This window comes from Antechinus flavipes, chromosome X (genome assembly GCF_016432865.1).
Source record: "Antechinus flavipes isolate AdamAnt ecotype Samford, QLD, Australia chromosome X, AdamAnt_v2, whole genome shotgun sequence".
Taxonomy (NCBI): Eukaryota; Metazoa; Chordata; class Mammalia; order Dasyuromorphia; family Dasyuridae; genus Antechinus; species Antechinus flavipes.
The window spans coordinates 56924197-56943805 of NC_067404.1; the positions used below are offsets into that span (position 1 = coordinate 56924197).

The 19609-nt window shown below is 39.6% G+C and overlaps 1 protein-coding gene across 48 annotated transcripts in view; it reads right to left on the reverse strand.

Annotated features, from left to right (window-relative positions):
• Positions 1 to 539: 539 nt before the first annotated feature.
• The window catches only part of LOC127543009 (U1 small nuclear ribonucleoprotein C), a 58367-nt gene continuing 39297 nt past the window's right edge, over positions 540 to 19609 (reverse strand). For 7 of the 48 annotated variants that reach the window (XR_007949066.1, XR_007949064.1, XR_007949065.1 and 4 more), the window contains exons 3-10: positions 14856 to 14968; positions 11912 to 11968; positions 10098 to 10681; positions 7902 to 7958; positions 6561 to 6673; positions 3740 to 3796; positions 2545 to 2657; positions 540 to 1037 (exon numbers count right to left, since the gene is read on the reverse strand). The gene's annotated coding sequence lies outside the window, so the exon portion shown is untranslated. Of the gene's footprint in view, positions 1038 to 2073; positions 2173 to 2544; positions 2658 to 3739; positions 3797 to 6089; positions 6189 to 6560; positions 6674 to 7901; positions 7959 to 10097; positions 10682 to 11911; positions 11969 to 14384; positions 14569 to 14855; positions 14969 to 16060; positions 16118 to 18483; positions 18948 to 19609 lie in introns of those variants that run through there. The other 41 variants (XR_007949076.1, XR_007949078.1, XR_007949080.1 and 38 more) reach the window with 21 other exon arrangements.

A 19609-nucleotide genomic window follows, 5' to 3' on the forward strand; every position in this document is an offset into this window, starting at 1 on the left:
GTTACAATTGTATTTTATCTCAATGTCTTATTTCTAATTCTTTACTTATAGTTCTAATTATTGAACACCCATCTAATGTGATAGTGCCTGCTAAAATTAATCACTACACGTACAGCTCAACGGGTGAACAGGCTTGAGAAAACATCCAAAGAAAATTAGAAAACAGAAGTAGGAAAAGATTTGTTGGATTACTCAATGGTTGGAGTTCTAGCAGCTATAGCTATTATAACTTCAACTTGCCATTTCAGCTACAACTCTACAACAATCTATTCAAACTGCCCAATTGGCAAATCAATTAGTAAAACATATCACAAGTTTTCTTAAAAATTACTATAAATAATGAATTAGAACACACTAAAGTTGATGGAACAATCATTAATATAGTTAATGGATCATGTAAACAATTTTGAAACTCAATTACAACTAACTTGTGATTATAGTTTCATTCATGTCTATGTAACTCCACAGATATGGGATAATGAAAATACCACTCTGACACGGCTTCAAGTAAGGAAAAGAATGAATGGGGCAATACATAATTGAACATACATAGTTTGTTTATTGCTTGGCAAGAGTAAGCCAAAAAATTGTTCGCAATCCCCAACTTTCAAGGGGAGATTCCATTAAGTAGTTTTATAATTCAGAATTCTAAAGTCACGCAGAGTACATTTGTAACAATAACGTTTGTAACCTACCACTCTGACGTGGATTTTTTTTTAAGGGCCATAAACATCTGTGAGAGGAAAAAGACAAAACCCACCAAGTAACCCAAGCCTTCACAGCTTGCAAACAGTCCCTCCCTTAAGGGTGAAACTAACTTCTACCTGAAGGTAGTTCTCAAGGACTGTAAAAAATTCTGTAAGAGCAATGAAGAATTTAAGCAACAGTCTATTTATCTAATGCAGCCAGTGACTCAGAAGTGACCTTCAAGCCTCTGGAGAAGGGGAGCTCTGGAAAACTGAGAAGTATCCATGCTGGGTGTAACTTGAAGAAGTTACTGGCTAAAGTTTTCTGAATCAGAAACAGTGCAGGTAGACCTGTAAAGAAAGGAATGAAAAGTTAAGACACTAGTTTCCTTCTTTTTCAGCAATGAGCCTCTCTTTGAGGGAGGCCATGCTCTTTTTAATGCCCAAATTTATCTCAAAACTTTACCTTTTCTTTCACCTATAAAGCCTGAAGCTAAAAGTGAGATGATGACACCTCCTTTTCCCCACTGCTCAACCCTGTGGGGGTCTTACTTGAACACATTCATTTCAAGCTTCTTTGATTCACATTCCTCCTCCCCTTCAGCACCAGCACAAGGCCTGCCAACCCCCAACGCCACCTGACCCCCAGACCCGAAAAGGAGCTTGACATTTGAGTTCTCTAGCTATGCTGCTGCACTGTGAGGTATGAACGGAAGCGTGACGCATCCTTTGTAAAGGACTATGTGATGAAGAAGCCCAGCTGTTGTGTACATCTGGCTAATTTTACCAAAACCATGTTGAATAATGGCTCCTTAGATGCCTGAAGGCACCCAAGGCACTTGCTAGAAAAGCCAGAGGCTGTCAACATGAGAATCTACTTGTGTTTGCAAACCTCCTGGTTAACTAGCCAACAAAACAGCCGGGCCTGCAGATCGCGGTTCTGCGGCAGGGTTAGGAGCGGCTGTGGCAAAGGGGAACTCAACAGGAAAAAGTCTCCCTTAAGGTTACTGGGATGCAGGAAGCTTTTTGAACTTAGCAAGTGTGCTACTGTGTTCAGGAAGCAAAATATCCTTCTCACTACTCCAAATGAGACTCAAACTCAAAGCCTGGGTCGGAACTGCCTCGTAACCTGATTGAGCAAAGCTATTTATGGAAATTATCTTCAAGACCCGGTTTAATTCAATATATTCCAAGTATCTACCATGACACAGGGTAGGTGTTGCTGTGGCCTCCAGGAAAGTGAGTAACACCTTGTCTGAGCTGATTCAAAGCGCAAGGAATAAGCAAAGGCCAACGTGAGATAGACAGGAAGACGTCTCAACCAATGGGAGGAGAACAAAGAGCAAAGAGACCGAGAGAGGCCATTTGTCCACACAAGAAGACCTACCTGACAATGATCCTTGGAAGCAAGCTCTAGATCCTGGAGGCTGAGGGGAGTTAGAGGAAGCCCACAAATGCACGATAATAAATGTCTGTAACATCTAGTTTGAGGAAGTTCTTTTGTGGACTTGGCAAGAGCAAGCCAAAAAATCGTTCAGGACCCTCAACTTTCAAGGCGAGACTGCATTAGGTAGCTTTACAATTCAGAATTATACAGTCACGCAGAGTACCTCTGTGACAGGCACCTACCACTCTGATGTGGATTTTTTTTTCAGGGCCATAAACATTTGTGAGAGGAAAAAGACAAAACCCACCAAGTAACCCAAGCCTTCACAGCTTGCAAACAGTCCCTCCCTTAAGGGTGAAACTAACTTCTACCTGAAGGTAGTTCTTAAGGACTGTAAAAAATTCTGTAAGAGCAATGAAGAATTTAAGCAACAGTCTATTTATCTAATGCAGCCAGTGACTCAGAAGTGACCTTCAAGCCTCTGGAGAAGGGGGGCTCTGGAAAACTGAGAAGTGTCCACGCTGGGTGTAACTTGAAGAAGTTACTGGCTAAAGTTTTCTGAATCAGAAACAGTGCAGGTAGATCTGTAAAGAAAGGAATGAAAAGTTAAGACACTAGTTTCCTTCTTTTTCAGCAATGAGCCTCTCTTTGAGGGAGGCCATGCTCTTTTTAATGCCCAAATTTATCTCAAAACTTTACCTTTTCTTTCACCTATAAAGCCTGAAGCTAAAAGTGAGATGATGACACCTCCTTTTCCCCACTGCTCAACCCTGTGGGGGTCTTACTTGAACACATTCATTTCAAGCTTCTTTGATTCACATTCCTCCTCCCCTTCAGCACCAGCACAAGGCCTGCCAAGCCCCAACGCCACCTGACCCCCAGACCCGAAAAGGAGCTTGACATTTGAGTTCTCTAGCTATGCTGCTGCACTGTGAGGTATGAACGGAAGCGTGACGCATCCTTTGTAAAGGACTATGTGATGAAGAAGCCCAGCTGTTGTGTACATCTGGCTAATTTTACCAAAACCATGTTGATTAAATGGCTCCTTAGATGCCTGAAGGCACCCAAGGCACTTGCTAGAAAAGCCAGAGGCTGTCAACATGAGAATCTACTTGTGTTTGCAAACCTCCTGGTTAACTAGCCAACAAAACAGCCGGGCCTGCAGATCGCGGTTCTGCGGCAGGGTTAGGAGTGGCTGTGGCAAAGGGGAACTCAACAGGATCAGACACCATCTGTTCTTCAGGGTCAAACGCAAAGAATCAAACGGCCTGCCTTCTCCATGAGGGGGAGGGAAATGAGGAAGGGAGACGACTCGCCATTCAGAAAGGTTTTCAGGGACAGCTATGCTCACATTATAATATGAGATTATATAGGGAAAGCCCTTGGTACACCTTAAAGTTAACCTTCAGTGGTAGCTATTATTATGACACTAATTTCCATCAAATGGGGATCAAGTCCTCTAATCCACTGCCCCCACTTTTAGGCTGGCGTCCCCATTTGAGGGTCACACTGGGCATTCCTCGGCTCACACCTCTCTTCTAGCACTGAACACATAGTCCTGAAAAGGTCAGACAGGTGCTGACTGTGTCAGGTACACCCAGTAGGTTTTTTTGCTTAACCCAACCTCACCATTTGATCAGGGCTGTTTATAAGCAAGGATACTTACCAGAAGAAAGTAAAGTTCAGCAGATAGAAACTTATAGTCTCCAGAATTCCTCAATACCTGAAACACAAAACAATAAAAATGTTATATAAGAAAATTATCTTGGAGTGATAGAACTAAAGGGGAAAGTAGAAAAAAATAAATCCACTGATCAACTCAAACAGATCCCACCAAGAAAACACATAAAAATATTCTTAATTTTGAAAATCCCAGATCACAGAGAAAATTCTAGACGAAACACAAAATTCAAATATACTAGAGATACAATTAGAATTGTACAGAATTGATTACCACCTACAGTAAAAGACGACAGAACCTAAAATTATATGTATCAACAATCTAAGGAATTGGGTCTTCGAAAAAAAATATATCCAGGAAAAAATTATTATACTGAATAAAAAATATTCAACAAATTTATGTTTTCAGGATTTAATCTCAATCAAATCCGAACTCAATAGAAAATTTAACATATAAAAGCAAACAACAAAGATTAATTTCAAGGAACTAAAGGAGAAATTGCTTCTGTTTTTCACATGGAAAGGTAAAGGATATGTCTAACATCAAGATCAGTAATGGGGTAGTTTATAAGGCTGGAGCAGAGATGAATATGATCTGCCCTTAAAAAGCAAAACAGTCTAAGAAGAGGTAAATAGAGTAATTATGCTCCACAAATTAGGTGAAGAGAAAGAACCAACACAGGGGCATGCGAAGTAGGGCGGTTAGTAGTTCTGAAAACCTACAGCCAATGAGAATGGACTATATAGGAAACAATACATACATACATATACATATATATACATATATATATGCCATGCAGTGTATAGCATCCTCCAAAATCTTTAAATAAATAAGGGGAAGAGAAGTGGTTAAAGTGTAGTCCAGAGGCAGGTTCAGATTAATGGGAACTGAAGAAAATATAAATTAATGGGAAGAGGTTAAAGAGGGAGGGAAATGATGGCTGGGGTAGGAGCTGGAGGGGAAGAAGATAAGGGAGGGATTCATGGCAGAGGGGAGGTTAAAAAACAGCAAGGCAAAGCTAAGAAGTTTAACTAAAGTAGAAATATTAGCAGGGGCTGGAAAAAGACACACACACATATAAATATATAGAAACATTATACTAAAGATAAAGAATAGAATTTGTTAGAAAGAAAACAAGTAGGGCCAGTAATCATTGCTCTTAAACAAAATGAAAGTTAATGATCCAAATAAGAGAAAAATTGATGAAAGCCTTATTAAGAATGTAATAGAAATATTTCTACACATGTGTAAATGTATATGTATATGTCTATGAAAATACATGTAGGTAAACATGTATAGATATATGTATGGGAATGAATATGTATATACTTATTCATATTCACACATCCTCCTCACAAATATATATGTGTGTGTATGCATGTCTATGGTTGTATAAATATACCTGTGCTTAACTGTAACCTGCTTGGGTGGGGGGATGGGGAAGAAAGGAGCAAAAAAATAAAGTAAAAAACGTACAAGAGAGAACAAAACAACAACCTACAAAGAGGCAGAGATGGGGAGTCATAAATATACTCTCTTCTATTTATATAAACTTTCTGAAATGGAAATTTATTACATGTTGAATCCTTCCTGATTTTTCCTAGGCACATAACAATGTTTTCATTTTCTTTTTCTATCTTTTTCTATTTCATTTTTCTTATGTTCTATTTAGTTTTAATTGAATATTTTTAAAATCTAAATTAAAACCAAAAATACTCAGCACACTGAAATAGGCCATGTGAAAGTCTCCCTTAAGGAGATAAAAATATTCTTAATATTGAAAATCCCAGATCACAAAGAAAATTCTAGACGAAATGAGAATCTACTTGTGTTTGCAAACCTCCTGGTTAACTAGCCAACAAAACAGCCGGGCCTGCAGATCGCGGTTCTGCGGCAGGGTTAGGAGCGGCTGTGGCAAAGGGGAACTCAACAGGAAAAAGTCTCCCTTAAGGTTACTGGGATGCAGGAAGCTTTTTGAACTTAGCAAGTGTGCTACTGTGTTCAGGAAGCAAAATATCCTTCTCACTACTCCAAATGAGACTCAAACTCAAAGCCTGGGTCGGAACTGCCTCGTAACCTGATTGAGCAAAGCTATTTATGGAAATTATCTTCAAGACCCGGTTTAATTCAATATATTCCAAGTATCTACCATGACACAGGGTAGGTGTTGCTGTGGCCTCCAGGAAAGTGAGTAACACCTTGTCTGAGCTGATTCAAAGCGCAAGGAATAAGCAAAGGCCAACGTGAGATAGACAGGAAGACGTCTCAACCAATGGGAGGAGAACAAAGAGCAAAGAGACCGAGAGAGGCCATTTGTCCACACAAGAAGACCTACCTGACAATGATCCTTGGAAGCAAGCTCTAGATCCTGGAGGCTGAGGGGAGTTAGAGGAAGCCCACAAATGCACGATAATAAATGTCTGTAACATCTAGTTTGAGGAAGTTCTTTTGTGGACTTGGCAAGAGCAAGCCAAAAAATCGTTCAGGACCCTCAACTTTCAAGGCGAGACTGCATTAGGTAGCTTTACAATTCAGAATTATACAGTCACGCAGAGTACCTCTGTGACAGGCACCTACCACTCTGATGTGGATTTTTTTTTCAGGGCCATAAACATTTGTGAGAGGAAAAAGACAAAACCCACCAAGTAACCCAAGCCTTCACAGCTTGCAAACAGTCCCTCCCTTAAGGGTGAAACTAACTTCTACCTGAAGGTAGTTCTTAAGGACTGTAAAAAATTCTGTAAGAGCAATGAAGAATTTAAGCAACAGTCTATTTATCTAATGCAGCCAGTGACTCAGAAGTGACCTTCAAGCCTCTGGAGAAGGGGGGCTCTGGAAAACTGAGAAGTGTCCACGCTGGGTGTAACTTGAAGAAGTTACTGGCTAAAGTTTTCTGAATCAGAAACAGTGCAGGTAGATCTGTAAAGAAAGGAATGAAAAGTTAAGACACTAGTTTCCTTCTTTTTCAGCAATGAGCCTCTCTTTGAAGGAGGCCATGCTCTTTTTAATGCCCAAACTTATCTCAAAACTTTACCTTTTCTTTCACCTATAAAGCCTGAAGCTAAAAGTGAGATGATGACACCTCCTTTTCCCCACTGCCCAACCCTGTGGGGGTCTTACTTGAACACATTCATTTCAAGCTTCTTTGATTCACATTCCTCCTCCCCTTCAGCACCAGCACAAGGCCTGCCAAGCCCCAACGCCACCTGATCCCCAGACCCGAAAAGGAGCTTGACATTTGAGTTCTCTAGCTATGCTGCTGCACTGTGAGGTATGAACGGAAGCGTGACACATCCCTTTTAAAGGACTATGTGATGAAGAAGCCCAGCTGTTGTGTACATCTGGCTAATTTTACCAAAACCATGTTGATTAAATGGCTCCTTAGATGCCTGAAGGCACCCAAGGCACTTGCTAGAAAAGCCAGAGGCTGTCAACATGAGAATCTACTTGTGTTTGCAAACCTCCTGGTTAACTAGCCAACAAAACAGCCGGGCCTGCAGATCGCGGTTCTGCGGCAGGGTTAGGAGCGGCTGTGGCAAAGGGGAACTCAACAGGATCAGACACCATCTGTTCTTCAGGGTCAAACGCAAAGAATCAAACGGCCTGCCTTCTCCATGAGGGGGAGGGAAATGAGGAAGGGAGATGACTCGCCATTCAGAAAGGTTTTCAGGGACAGCTATGCTCACATTATAATATGAGATTATATAGGGAAAGCCCTTGGTACACCTTAAAGTTAACCTTCAGTGGTAGCTATTATTATGACACTTATTTCATCCCCTGCTTCTTACACTCCTCAGTAGCTCTATCCATGAGGCCTTTCCCATCTGGAAAAAGCATGGATCTTCACCCCCCTGATGACCCAGGAGAAGGGGGTCGCCTACCGAGCTACAACACACCAAGGGACTGGGACTTGCCATCCATCAAATGGGGACCAAGTCCTCTAATCCACTGCCCCCACCTTTAGCCTGGCTTCCCCATTTGAGGGTCCCACTGGCCATTCCTCGGCTCAAACCCCATTTCGAGTACCAAACACATAGTCCTGAAAAGGTCAGACAGGTGCTGACTGTGTCAGGTACACCCAGTAGGTTTTTTTGCTTAACCCAACCTCACCATTTGATCACGGATGTTTATAAGCAAGGATACTTACCAGAAAAAGGCAAAGTTCAGTGGGTAGAAACTTTTAGTCTGCAGAATTCCTCAATACCTGAAACACAAAACAAAAATGATATAAGAAAATAGTCTTGGAGTGATAGAACTAAAGGGGAAAGGAGGAAAAAAAATCCACTGATCAACTCAAACAGATCCTACAAAGAAAACACATAAGAATATTCTTAATTTTGATAACCCTAGATCAAAGAGAAAATTCTAGACAAAACACACGATTCAAATATACTCGAGCTACAATTAGAATTGTACAGGATTGATTACCACCTATAGTAAAAGACCACAGGATCTAGAATTGTTTGTATCAACAATCTAAGGAATTGGGTCTTTGACAAAAAAATATATCCAGGAAAAAATTATAATACTGAATAAAAAATATTCAACAAATTTATGTTTTCAGGATTTAATCTCAATCAAATCCGAACTCAATAGAAAATTTAACATATAAAAGCAAACAACAAAGATTAATTTCAAGGAACTAAAGGAGAAATTGCTTCTGTTTTTCACATGGAAAGGTAAGGGATATGTCTAACATCAAGATCAGTAATGGAGTACTTTATAAGACTGGAGCAGAGCTGAATATGATCTGCCTTTAAAAAGCAAAACTGTCCAAGAAGAGGTAAATAGAGTAATTATGCTCCACAAATTAGGTGAAGAGAAAGAACCAACACAGGGGCATGCGAAGTAGGGTGGTTAGTAGTTCTGAAAACCTACAGCCAATGAGAATGGACTATATAGGAAACAATACATACATACATGGATACATACATATACATATACATATACATATACATATACATATACATATATATATATATATATATATATGCCATGCAGTGTATAGCATCCTCCAAAATCTATAAATAAATAAGGGGAAGAGAAATGATTAAGGTGTAGTCCAGAAGCTGGTTCAGATTAATGGGAACAGGAGAAAACGTAAATTAATGGGAACAGGTTAAAGAGGGAGGGAAATGATGGCTGAGGTAGGAGCTGGAGGGGAAGAAGATAAGGGAGGGATTCATGGCAGAGGGGAGGTTAAAAAACAGCAAGGCAAAGCTAAGAAGTTTAACTAAAGTAGAAATATTAGCAGGGGCTGGAAAAAGACACACACACATATAAATATATAGAAACATTATACTAAAGATAAAGAATAGAATTTGTTAGAAAGAAAACAAGTAGGGCCAGTAATCATTGCTCTTAAACAAAATGAAAGTTAATGATCCAAATAAGAGAAAAATTGATGAAAGCCTTATTAAGAATGTAATAGAAATATTTCTACACATGTGTAAATGTATATGTATATGTCTATGAAAATACATGTAGGTAAACATGTATAGATATATGTATGGGAATGAATATGTATATACTTATTCATATTCACACATCCTCCTCCCAAATATATATGTGTGTGTATGCATGTCTATGTTTGTATAAATATACCTGTGCTTAACTGTAACCTGCTTGGGTGGGGGGATAGGGGAAAAAAGGAGCAAAAAAGTAAAGTAAAAAACGTACAAGAGAGAACAAAACAACAACCTACAAAGAGGCAGAGATGGGGACTCATAAATATACTCTCTTCTATTATATAAACTTTCTGAAATGGAAATTTATTACATGTTGAATCCTTCCTGATTTTTTTATAGGCACATAACAATATTTTCATTTTCGTTTTCTGTCTTTTTCTATTTCATTTTTCTTATTTTCTATTTAGTTTTAATTGAATATTTTAAAAATCTAAATTAAAACCAAAAATACTTAGCACACTGGAATAGGCCATGTAAAAGTCTCCCTTAAGGTTACTGGCTTGCAGGAAGATTTTTAAACTTAGCAAGTGTGCTGCTGTGTTGAGGAAGCAAAATATCCTTCTCACTACTCCAAATGGGACTCAGACTCAAAGCCTGGGTCTTTACTGCTTCATAACCTGATTGATCAAAGCTGTTTATGGAAATTATCTTCAAGACCCGGTTTAATTCAATATATTCCAAGTATCTACCATGACACAGGGTAGGTGTTGCTGTGGCCTCCAGGAAAGTGAGTAACACCTTGTCTGAGCTGATTCAAAGCGCAAGGAATAAGCAAAGGCCAATGTGAGATACACAGGAAGACGTCTCAACCAATGGGAGGAGAACAAAGAGCAAAGAGACCGAGAGAGGCCATTTGTCCACACAAGAAGACCTACCTGACAATGATCCTTGGAAGCAAGCTCTAGATCCTGGAGGCTGAGGGGAGTTAGAGGAAGCCCACAAATGCACGATAATAAATGTCTGTAACATCTAGTTTGAGGAAGTTCTTTTGTGGACTTGGCAAGAGCAAGCCAAAAAATCGTTCAGGACCCTCAACTTTCAAGGCGAGACTGCATTAGGTAGCTTTACAATTCGGAATTATACAGTCACGCAGAGTACCTCTGTGACAGGCACCTACCACTCTGACGTGGATTTTTTTTTAAGGGCCATAAACATTTGTGAGAGGAAAAAGACAAAACCCACCAAGTAACCCAAGCCTTCACAGCTTGCAAACAGTCCCTCCCTTAAGGGTGAAACTAACTTCTACCTGAAGGTAGTTCTTAAGGACTGTAAAAAATTCTGTAAGAGCAATGAAGAATTTAAGCAACAGTCTATTTATCTAATGCAGCCAGTGACTCAGAAGTGACCTTCAAGCCTCTGGAGAAGGGGAGCTCTGGAAAACTGAGAAGTGTCCACGCTGGGTGTAACTTGAAGAAGTTACTGGCTAAAGTTTTCTGAATCAGAAACAGTGCAGGTAGATCTGTAAAGAAAGGAATGAAAAGTTAAGACACTAGTTTCCTTCTTTTTCAGTAATGAACCTCTCTTTGAGGGAGGCCATGTTCTTTTTAATGCCCAAACTTATCTCAAAACTTTACCTTTTCTTTCACCTATAAAGCCTGAAGCTAAAAGTGAGATGATGACACCTCCTTTTCCCCACTGCCCAACCCTGTGGGGATCTTACTTCAACACATTCATTTCAAGCTTCTTTGATTCACATTCCTCCTCCCCTTCAGCACCAGCACAAGGCCTGCCAACCCCCAACGCCACCTGACCCCCAGACCCGAAAAGGAGCTTGACATTTGAGTTCTCTAGCTATGCTGCTGCACTGTGAGGTATGAACGGAAGCGTGACGCATCCTTTGTAAAGGACTATGTGATGAAGAAGCCCAGCTGTTGTGTACATCTGGCTAATTTTACCAAAACCATGTTGATTAAATGGCTCCTTAGATGCCTGAAGGCACCCAAGGCACTTGCTAGAAAAGCCAGAGGCTGTCAACATGAGAATCTACTTGTGTTTGCAAACCTCCTGGTTAACTAGCCAACAAAACAGCCAGGCCTGCAGATCGCGGTTCTGCGGCAGGGTTAGGAGCGGCTGTGGCAAAGGGGAACTCAACAGGATCAGACACCATCTGTTCTTCAGGGTCAAACGCAAAGAATCAAACGGCCTGCCTTCTCCATGACCGGGAGGGAAATGAGGAAGGGAGATGACTCGCCATTCAGAAAGGTTTTCAGGGACAGCTATGCTCACATTATAATATGAGATTATATAGGGAAAGCCCTTGGTACACCTTAACACTAACCTTCAGTGGTAGCTATTATTATGACACTTATTTCATCCCCTGCTTCTTACACTCCTCAGTAGCTCTATCCATGAGGCCTTTCCCATCTGGAAAAAAGCATGGATCTTCACCCCCCTGATGACCCAGGAGAAGGGGGTCGCCTACCGAGCTACAACACACCAAGGGACTGGGACTTGCCATCCATCAAATGGGGACCAAGTCCTCTAATCCACTGCCCCCACTTTTAGGCTGGCGTCCCCATTTGAGGGTCCCACTGGCCATTCCTCGGCTCACACCTCTCTTCTAGCATCGAACACATAGTCCTGAAAAGGTCAGACAGGTGCTGACTGTGTCAGGTACACCCAGTAGGTTTTTTTTGCTTAACCCAACCTCACCATTTGATCAGGGCTGTTTATAAGCAAGGATACTTACCAGAAAAAGGCAAAGTTCAGTGGGTAGAAACTTTTAGTCTGCAGAATTCCTCAATACCTGAAACACAAAACAAAAATGATATAAGAAAATAGTCTTGGAGTGATAGAACTAAAGGGGAAAGGAGGAAAAAAATCCTCTGATCAACTCAAACAGATCCGACAAGGAAATCACCTAAGAATATTTTTGTTGGGGCAGCTAGGTGGTACAGTGAATAGAGCACCAGCCCTGAAGTCAGAAGGACCTGAGTTTAAACATGATCTGAGATACTGAACACTTCCTAGCTACGTAAGCTGGGACAAGTCACCTATCCCCAGTTTTCTTGAGCAAAACTAACCAATCAACAAACAAATAAATAAGAACATCATTCTTAATTTTGAAAACCCCAGATCAAAGAGAAAATTCTATAAGAAACAAACAAAAATGATTCAAATATACTGGAGCTACAATTTCAACTGAACAGGATAGATTACCAACTACAGTAAAAGAGTACAGGACTTAGAATAATATGTATCAACAATCTAAAGGAGTTAAGACTTGGACCAAAATTATATCCAGCAAAAACCATAATATTGAATGAAAAAAAATTGTTCAGCAAATTCAAATTTCCAGGATTTCATCTCAACTAAATCAAAACTCTACAGAAAATTTAACATATAAAAGCAAACATCAAAGATTAATTTAAAAGAATTAAAGAGGAATAAATTGTTTCTGCTTTTCACATGGAAATGAAAGCTATATGTTTAACATTAACATCAGTAATGCAGAAATTCATAAGACGGGAGCAGAACTGAATATGATCTGCCTTTAAAAAGAAATGGCAAATATAGCAATTACACTCCACAAATTACAATTAGGTGCAGAGAAGAGCTGACACAGAGGTGTGTGGAGGAGGGCGGGTAGTAGTTCTGAAAACCTACTCATATTGACAATGCACTAAATACGGAAAAATACATACATATATATGTATATACATAAAAATATACATATATAAGTATGTGTGTGTAAATGTATGTGTGTGTGTGTGTATATGTAATACACACACACACACACACACACACACACACACACACACACACATATACATACACCCCTTGAAGTATATAGCATCATTCAAAATCTAGAAGTAAATAAGGGGAAGAGAATAGGTTAAGGTGTGCCATAGAAGGGTGTTTAGATTAATGGGAATGGGATAAAGTGTAGCATAAAGGGAAGAAGTTAAAAAGGGAGGGAAATGGTGGGGAGCAGAGGACATAAGGGAGAGAAGAAGGTAACAGACACATCCATGGCAGGGAGGAGGTTAAGAAACAGCAAGACAAAGCTAAGGAGTATAACTAAAGTAGAAGAGTTTGCAGAAAAAGGAAGTAAGACACATATATAACTATATAACTAAATGTATGTGTATATAAACATATATGACTATATATACATTATAATAAGGATCAGAAGTAGAATTTATTAGAAAGAAAAAAGTAAAGTGAATAACCATTGATTTTAAGAAAAAGTCAAACTTAAAGATTCAGTTCAGAGAGAAATCTACGTCAGCAATATTAACAGCATACTACATGTGTCTACATATGTGTGAACGCACATGTATGTCTGTGTAAATAAATGTAGGTAAACATATATAGATGTCTGTGTCGAAATGAATGTGTATATATTTATTGATATTCACAAACCACACTCCCAGATATTATATGTATTATGTGTGTATTTATATACATATGTTTGCATGTATACGTCTTTGTATAAAAATACCTGCACTTAACTGTTCCCTGCTTGGATGGGGAAAGGGAATGAAAAAAAAAAGAAAGGAAAAAATGCACAACAGAGAACAAAACAAGAACCTACAAGGAGGCAGAGATTGAGAGTCATGAATATACTCTCTTCTATTATAGATACTTTCTGAAATGGAAATTTATTGTACTATGAATCCTTCCTGATTTTTCCTAGGCTCATGACAATGATTTCATCTTTTTCTATTTTTTTTCTTATTTTGTATCTAGTTTTAAATGAATATTTTTTAATGCAAAAAAAAAAAAAAAAAACCTTAGCATGCGGGAATAGGCCATATGAGAGTCTCCCTTAAGGTTACTGGGTTGCAGGAAGCTTTTTAAACTTAGCAAGTGTGCTGCTGTGTTGAGGCAGCAAAGTATCCTTCTCACTACTCCAAGTGGGACTCAAACTCAAAGCCTGGGTCTGAACCAACTCATAAATTGATTGAGCAAAGCTGTTTATGGAAATTATCTTCAAGACCTGGTTTAATTCGATATATTCCAAGTTTCTACCAAGACACAGGGTAGGTGCTGCTGTGGCCTCCAGGAAAGTGAGTAACACCTCATCTCAGCTGATTCAAAGCGCAAGGAATAAGCAAAGGCCAATATGAGATAGACAGGAAGACGTCTCAACCAATGGGAGGAGAACAAAGAGCAAAGAGACCGAGAGAGGCCATTTGTCCAGACACAAGAAGACCTACCTGACAATGATCCTTGGAAGCAAGCTCTAGATCCTGGAGGCTGAGGGGAGTTAGAGGAAGCCCACAAATGCACGATAATAAATGTCTGTAACATCTAGTTTGGGGAAGTTCTTTTATGGACTTGGTAAGAGCAAGCCAAAAAATCGTTCAGGACCCTCAACTTTCAAGGCGAGACTGCATTAGGTAGCTTTACAATTCGGAATTATACAGTCACGCAGAGTACCTCTGTGACAGGCACCTACCACTCTGACGTGGATTTTTTTTTAAGGGCCATAAACATTTGTGAGAGGAAAAAGACAAAACCCACCAAGTAACCCAAGCCTTCACAGCTTGCAAACAGTCCCTCCCTTAAGGGTGAAACTAACTTCTACCTGAAGGTAGTTCTTAAGGACTGTAAAAAATTCTGTAAGAGCAATGAAGAATTTAAGCAACAGTCTATTTATCTAATGCAGCCAGTGACTCAGAAGTGACCTTCAAGCCTCTGGAGAAGGGGAGCTCTGGAAAACTGAGACGTGTCCACGCTGGGTGTAACTTGAAGAAGTTACTGGCTAAAGTTTTCTGAATCAGAAACAGTGCAGGTAGATCTGTAAAGAAAGGAATGAAAAGTTAAGACACTAGTTTCCTTCTTTTTCAGCAATGAGCCTCTCTTTGAGGGAGGCCATGCTCTTTTTAATGCCCAAATTTATCTCAAAACTTTACCTTTTCTTTCACCTATAAAGCCTGAAGCTAAAAGTGAGATGATGACACCTCCTTTTCCCCACTGTCCAACCCTGTGGAGGTCTTACTTGAACACATTCATTTCAAGCTTCTTTGATTCACATTCCTCCTCCCCTTCAGCACCAGCACAAGGCCTGCCAAGCCCCAACGCCACCTGACCCCCAGACCCGAAAAAGAGCTTGACATTTGAGTTCTCTAGCTATGCTGCTGCACTGTGAGGTATGAACGGAAGCGTGACACATCCCTTTTAAAGGACTATGTGATGAAGAAGCCCAGCTGTTGTGTACATCTGGCTAATTTTACCAAAACCATGTTGATTAAATGGCTCCTTAGATGCCTGAAGGCACCCAAGGCACTTGCTAGAAAAGCCAGAGGCTGTCAACATGAGAATCTACTTGTGTTTGCAAACCTCCTGGTTAACTAGCCAACAAAACAGCCGGGCCTGCAAATCGCGGTTCTGCGGCAGGGTTAGGAGCGGCTGTGGCAAAGGGGAACTCAACAGGATCAGACACCATCTGTTCTTCAGGGTCAAACGCAAAGAATCAAACGGCCTGCCTTCTCCATGAGGGGGAGGGAAATGAGGAAGGGAGACGACTCGCCATTCAGAAAGGTTTTCAGTGAATGTTAAGGGACAGCTATGCTCACATTATAATATGAGATTATATAGGGAAAGCCCTTGGTACACCTTAAAGTTAACCTTCAATGGTAGCTATTATTATGACACTAATTTCCATCAAATGGGGATCAAGTCCTCTAATCCACTGCCCCCACCTTTAGGCTGGCGTCCCCATTGAGGGTCACACTGGCCATTCCTCGGCTCAAACCCCATTTCGAGCACCGAACACATAGTCCTGAAAAGGTCAGACAGGTGCTGACTGTGTCAGGTACACCCAGTAGGTTTTTTTGCTTAACCCAACCTCACCATTTGATCAGGGCTGTTTATAAGCAAGGATACTTACCAGAAGAAAGTAAAGTTCAGCAGATAGAAACTTATAGTCTCCAGAATTCCTCAATACCTGAAACACAAAACAATAAAAATGTTATATAAGAAAATTATCTTGGAGTGATAGAACTAAAGGGGAAAGTAGAAAAAAAAAATCCACTGATCAACTCAAACAGATCCCACCAAGAAAACACATAAAAATATTCTTAATTTTGAAAATCCCAGATCACAAAGAAAATTCTAGACGAAACACAAAATTCAAATATACTAGAGATACAATTAGAATTGTACAGAATTGATTACCACCTACAGTAAAAGATGACAGAACCTAAAATTATATGTATCAACAATCTAAGGAATTAGGTCTTCGAAAAAAAATATATCCAGGAAAAAATTATAATACTGAATAAAAAATATTCAACAAATTTATGTTTTCAGGATTTAATCTCAATCAAATCCGAACTCAATAGAAAATTTAACATATAAAAGCAAACAACAAAGATTAATTTCAAGGAACTAAAGGAGTAATTGCTTCTGTTTTTCACATGGAAAGGTAAAGGATATGTCTAACATCAAGATCAGTAATGGGGTAGTTTATAAGACTGGAGCAGAGATGAATATGATCTGCCCTTAAAAAGCAAAACAGTCTAAGAAGAGGTAAATAGAGTAATTATGCTCCACAAATTAGGTGAAGAGAAAGAACCAACACAGGGGCATGCGAAGAAGGGCGATTAGTAGTTCTGAAAACCTATAGCCAATTAGAATAGACTATATAGGAAACAATACATACATACATGGATATATACACACATACATATACATATACATATACATATATATATACATATATATACATATATATATATATATATATATATATATATATATATGCCATGCAGTATATAGCATCCTCCAAAATCTATAAATAAATAAGGGGAAGAGAACTGGTTAAAGTGTAGTCCAGAGGCAGGTTCAGATTAATGGGAACTGAAGAAAATATAAATTAATAGGAAGAGGTTAAAGAGGGAGGGAAATGATGGCTGGGGTAGGGGGTTGCGGGGGAAGAAGATAAGGGAGGGATTCATGGCAGAGGGGAGGTTAAAAAACAGCAAGGCAAAGCTAAGAAGTTTAACTAAAGTAGAAATATTAGCAGGGGCTGGAAAAAGACACACACACATATAAATATATAGAAACATTATACTAAAGATAAAGAATAGAATTTGTTAGAAAGAAAACAAGTAGGGCCAGTAATCATTGCTCTTAAACAAAATGAAAGTTAACGATCCAAATAAGAGAAAAATTGATGAAAGCCATATTAAGAATGTAATAGAAATATTTCTACACATGTGTAAATGTATATGTATATGTCTATGAAAATACATGTAGGTAAACATGTATAGATATATGTATGGGAATGAATATGTATATACTTATTCATATTCACACATCCTCCTCCCAAATATATATGTGAGTGTATGCATGTCTATGGTTGTATAAATATACCTGTGCTTAACTGTAACCTGCTTGGATGGGGGGATAGGGGAAGAAAGGAGCAAAAAAATAAAGTAAAAAACGTACAAGAGAGAACAAAACAACAACCTACAAAGAGGCAGAGATGGGGACTCATAAATATACTCTCTTCTATTATATAAACTTTCTGAAATGGAAATTTATTACATGTTGAATCCTTCCTGATTTTTCCTAGGCACATAACAATGTTTTCATTTTCTTTTTCTATCTTTTTCTATTTCAGTTTTCTTATGTTCTATTTAGTTTTAATTGAATATTTTTAAAATCTAAATTAAAACCAAAAATACTCAGCACACTGAAATAGGCCATGTGAAAGTCTCCCTTAAGGAGATAAAAATATTCTTAATATTGAAAATCCCAGATCACAAAGAAAATTCTAGACGAAATGAGAATCTACTTGTGTTTGCAAACTTCCTGGTTAACTAGCCAACAAAACAGCCGGGCCTGCAGATCGCGGTTCTGCGGCAGGGTTAGGAGCGGCTGTGGCAAAGGGGAACTCAACAGGAAAAAGTCTCCCTTAAGGTTACTGGGATGCAGGAAGCTTTTTGAACTTAGCAAGAAGTGTGCTACTGTGTTCAGGAAGCAAAATATCCTTCTCACTACTCCAAATGAGACTCAAACTCAAAGCCTGGGTCTGAACTGCCTCATAACCTGATTGAGCAAAGCTGTTTATGGAAATTATCTTCAAGACCTGGTTTAATTCGATATATTCCAAGTATCTACCATGACACACAGTAGGTGCTGCTGTGGCCTCCAGGAAAGTGAGTAACACCTCATCTCAGCTGATTTAAAGCGCAAGGAATAAGCAAAGGCCAATGTCAGATAGACAGGAAGACGTCTCAACCAATGGGAGGAGAACAAAGAGCAAAGAGACCGACAGAGGCCATTTGTCCACACAAGAAGACCTACCTGACAATGATCCTTGGAAGCAAGCTCTAGATCCTGGAGGCTGAGGGGAGTTAGAGGAAGCCCACAAATGCACGATAATAAATGTCTGTAACATCTAGTTTGAGGAAGTTCTTTTGTGGACTTGGCAAGAGCAAGCCAAAAAATCGTTCAGGACCCTCAACTTTCAAGGCGAGACTGCATTAGGTAGCTTTACAATTCGGAATTATACAGTCACGCAGAGTACCTCTGTGACAGGCACCTACCACTCTGACGTGGATTTTTTTTTAAGGGCATAAACATTTGTGAGAGGAAAAAGACAAAACCCACCAAGTAACCCAAGCCTTCACAGCTTGCAAACAGTCCCTCCCTTAAGGGTGAAACTAACTTCTACCTGAAGGTAGTTCTTAAGGACTGTAAAAAATTCTGTAAGAGCAATGAAGAATTTAAGCAACAGTCTATTTATCTAATGCAGCCAGTGACTCAGAAGTGACCTTCAAGCCTCTGGAGAAGGGGAGCTCTGGAAAACTGAGAAGTATCCATGCTGGGTGAAACTTGAAGAAGTTACTGGCTAAAGTTTTCTGAATCAGAAACAGTGCAGGTAGATCTGTAAAGAAAGGAATGAAAAGTTAAGACACTAGTTTCCTTCTTTTTCAGCAATGAGCCTCTCTTTGAGGGAGGCCATGCTCTTTTTAATGCCCAAACTTATCTCAAAACTTTACCTTTTCTTTCACCTATAAAGCCTGAAGCTAAAAGTGAGATGATGACACCTCCTTTTCCCCACTGCTCAACCCTGTGGGGGTCTTACTTGAACACATTCATTTCAAGCTTCTTTGATTCACATTCCTCCTCCCCTTCAGCACCAGCACAAGGCCTGCCAACCCCCAACGCCACCTGACCCCCAGACCCAAAAAGGAGCTTGACATTTGAGTTCTCTAGCTATGCTGCTGCACTGTGAGGTATGAACGGAAGCGTGACACATCCCTTTTAAAGGACTATGTGATGAAGAAGCCCAGCTGTTGTGTACATCTGGCTAATTTTACCAAAACCATGTTGATTAAATGGCTCCTTAGATGCCTGAAGGCACCCAAGGCACTTGCTAGAAAAGCCAGAGGCTGTCAACATGAGAATCTACTTGTGTTTGCAAACC